Raw genomic sequence first — 4,156 nt, forward strand, 5'->3', positions numbered from 1 at the left:
GGTGATGGTGGTGGTGGTGGTGATGGCGGTGGTGGTGGTGATGATGGCGGTGGTGGCAGCGGTGGTAATGATGGTGGTGGTGGTAATGATGGTGATGGTGGTTGCATGGATAGAGGTGATGTGGGTGTTGTGATGGCAGTATCCATGCAACCACCATCACCATCACCATCATCACCACCATCACCACAATGCTATTAGCACTACGCAACTGTAATGATGACGATGATGCTATCAGTACTTTTCGAAAGTCTGTAGATGGAGAAATCAGAACTGATGGTGCTAGGGGTTGCAGGAGTTCAGTCAAATTGGTGCAGACCCCCCCCTCCTTCCTCTCAACTGTCCATTGTTCTTTTGTTTCACAAACAATAGAATGCAGTCGGTCAAATACTAGCCACTCATTAGTTATTTCCTTCCTCAACACCAATACACCATCACCATCATCACTATTAACATCACAGGACAAGCCAATGTGGTCGCTGAACTTACTAGAAATAACAGCCAAATTACCCTCCAACAACACATTGTCTCTTAACAAAATCAAAAAGGACACACTGGGTAAAACACATTTTTTTCTTTTACTTTTTTCAATCATTGGGTTATGGCCATGCTGGGGCACTACCTTGAGTTTTAGTTGAACAGATTGCCTCTCCACCACTTTGCCAATTTTTTTTTTTTAATCTGGTACTTACTCTATTAGTCTCTTTGGCTGAACTACTAAGTTACAAGGATGTAAACAAACTGACACCGATTGTCAGGCTGTAGTGGGGAACAAAGATACAAAGACACACACTCATATACATCAGTCACACCTTACTGTCTTAAATAAGCAAAGAACACATTAGTGACTCAAGATACTTAAAATAAAAATAAAACAGGATGGTCATGGCTGAAGTACATTTAACCCTAGGTCTGATAGCTCAGACAACAATGGCGGCCACAACAACAGCAGCAACAACAACAGAAATAGCACTTTTGGCATTGCAGCCTTCTTTTTCTTTGAATATTGTAAAAAAAAAAATCAGCTTTTTATTTTGGTTGCTACAAACAGCAAGAACTGAAATAACACCATCATATATCAATGTGTGGCTTTACCAAAGTCTATGTCCACTTTCTTGCAAGGATTCAGACCAAAACCCCAGTCTAAGGAAAAGCCAATATTCTGATGCACTGCTTCCTGCTGTTTTAATTAATAAGACATACTTTCTTCTCTGGTTTACTCCTATTAGCCTCAGAGACCCTTAAAAGGGCCTAAGTGCTGTTCTTTCTTCTCTAACTTAATCCTTGAGTGACACAACCAGGGATAAGCAAATGGTGAAGAAATGAGCTACCAATAGCTGATATATTCTACTCCAACAGATGTGTGTAGGGGGTCTGTTTTTGCTGTAAGTTGCTCAATAGAAAAATAAATAGATAAATAAATAAATGGCACATAATCTCTACAAGAAGCAGATTCAAAAATCTAGAAGAACACTGAAACAATTCTTTCTTCGTGTGAGGAGAATATTGATTATTTAGAAAACTGTCAGATTTGTATAAACTTGTGTCTGAAAGAAAAACAATAATGCTGCTAACCAGCAGAAAATTGAGAAAGAAGATCAATACTGGTAACAATTTTTGCAACAACAGATGGCTTTAATCAAAGTTCTTGCTTTAATCAAAGTTCTTGCATGCAAAACTAAGCTTAAACAGATATTCTGCAAATACTTTGTCTAATTGAAGCTCAGGTTGTTGCTTATACAATTTGAAGGTTCGAGTTTGTGGTGTCTCTTGTTACATGGTACAACAACCCTTTTTTCAAGACAATCTCACTAGTAAACTACTTACTCTTTTACTTGTTTCAGTCATTTGACTGCAGCCATGCTGGAGCACCGCCTTTAGTCAAGCAAATTGACCCCAGGAATTATTCTTTGTAAGCCTAGAACTTTTTCTATCGGGTTCTTTTACCGAACCGCTGAATTACGGGGATGTAAACACACCCACGTCGGTTGTCAAGCGATGTTGGATGGGACAAACATATACACACACACATATATATACATATACAACAAGCTTCTTTCAGTTTCCAGCTACCAAATCCACTCAAGGCCCAAAGCTATAGTAGAAGACACTTGCCCAAGGTGCCACGCAGTGGGACTGAACCCGGGACCATGTGGTTGGTAAGCAAGCTACTTACCACACAGCCACTCAATTTATTGACCCCGAAAGGATGAAAAGCAAAGTCGACCTTGGCGGAATTTGAACTCAGAATGTAACGGCAGACAAAATACCGCTAAGCATTTCGCCCGGCATGCTAATGCTTCTTATTTCTTTATTGCCCACAAGGGGCTAAACATAGAGGGGATAAACAAGGACAGACAAAGGGGTTAAGTTGATTATATCGACCCCAGTGCGAAACTGATACTTATTCAATCGACCCCGAAAGGATGAAAGACAAAGTTGACCTCGGCGGAATTTGAACTCAAACAGTAGTGGCAGACGAAATAACGCTAAGCATTTCGCCCAGCATGCTAGCGTTTCTGCCAGCTCGCCGCCTCACTGTCCAACGCATATTATACATACAATAGTACAATATAATTTGAAGCAGATTCAATTGCTATTTTTACTATGTGCAGTCAACACCACAATCTCTCTCCCACATCACCTTATAAAGTGGAACTCCTGTTATGAAATGTATAAGGTTTGCCTCCCTCACAGAAGAAAAAACAGTCACTATCCAACTGTGAGTGATGTGTGGGTGAATAGTAAGTATTTGAAGAAAACTGTTTACAAACTACTTAAGATGGCCAACAGATAAGTGACAATTAAGGTGGGATAGTAAAGGCCTCCTTATGGCAAAGCTTCCTAATTTTCTGATTTCATTGGTGTTTTATTAGATTGTATTGTAGAATGCTCATACCCCCACATCCTCAATATATTCTTACTATTAAAGTAGAAAAACAAAAACACTAGTGTTTATTCTTCTCACCAATGTAACAACAACCAACAACTAACATCAACATCACCACCGATCCAACCACCACCATCATCAATACAACCGCTACTATCGCAATCACTGCCACCAACACAAACAGCAGAAGTCTCTATGTGGTCGCTTCATCTCTTTTACTCGTTTCAGACATTTGACTGTGGTCATGCTGGAGCACCACCTTTAGTCAAGCAAATCGACCTCAGGACTTATTCTTTGTAAGCCTAGTACTTATTCTATCGGTCTCTTTTGCTGAACTGCTATGTTACGGGGTGGGGAATGCAAACACACCACTATTGGTTGTCAAGCGATGTTGGGGAGACAAACACAGACACACAAACATATACACACGCATATATATATATATATATATATATATATATATATATACGATGGGCTTCTTTTCAGTTTCCGTCTACCAAATCCACTCACAAGGCTTTGGTCAGCCTGAAGCTATAGTAGAAGACACTTGCACAAGGTGCCACGCAGTGGGACTGAAACCAGAACCATGTGGTTCGTAAGCAAGCTACTTACCACACAGCCACTGGCTTTTTTTTTCCTGTCCATTCAACTCCTCACAGACACCATTACCATCAACATATTTCTATCTCCCACACCACCTTACTATTATCATTAGATGCAGAGAGAGGTGGAGGAGACAGAGTGCGAGGGAGAGATTAGTAATATTAAATTTTCTTTAAACATCCATATTTGAATTGCTTCTTCCTCCATACCCACTTACTCTGCCGATGTGCATAAGGTGATGGTTGTTTTTTAACCTTTGACCAGCATTCTACAGGAAGTTATCATCCTTTAGAGACCAATGAAGAAAATGGACAGAGTATTTCAGGACACAAATAATGAAGTTCTCTCACCATTGCTCATAATATAACCAACTGCTTTCTCCCTTCCTCATTTTCACACTACATACGTCAAGATCACCATCCTTCTATCTCCCACACACAGCCCCTCGTTCTTCGATCACCGTTTGTTATCTCCCCCTTTTCTTAGCTCTCCTGAAAAAAGAATTTCTAACTTCCGGTCAGCCATTGTTATGATCAGCCATTATTATGATTGACCGTTGATTGGACACTATTCAATTTTTTTTCTCCGTGTTTTTCTCCTTGTCTCCGTATTCTTTCTGTTGAAGAGCGTAGCTCGAAATGTCAAAGACTTTCCGTATTCCCGAGC

The 4,156-nt window shown here is 40.2% G+C and overlaps 1 protein-coding gene across 2 annotated transcripts in view; it reads right to left on the minus strand.

Annotated features, from left to right (window-relative positions):
- The window catches only part of LOC106883557 (glucose transporter type 1), a 43,281-nt gene that overhangs the window by 33,163 nt on the left and 5,962 nt on the right, over positions 1-4,156 (minus strand). The window lies entirely within an intron of this gene.

This window comes from Octopus bimaculoides, chromosome 14 (genome assembly GCF_001194135.2).
Source record: "Octopus bimaculoides isolate UCB-OBI-ISO-001 chromosome 14, ASM119413v2, whole genome shotgun sequence".
NCBI lineage: Eukaryota > Metazoa > Mollusca > Cephalopoda > Octopoda > Octopodidae > Octopus > Octopus bimaculoides.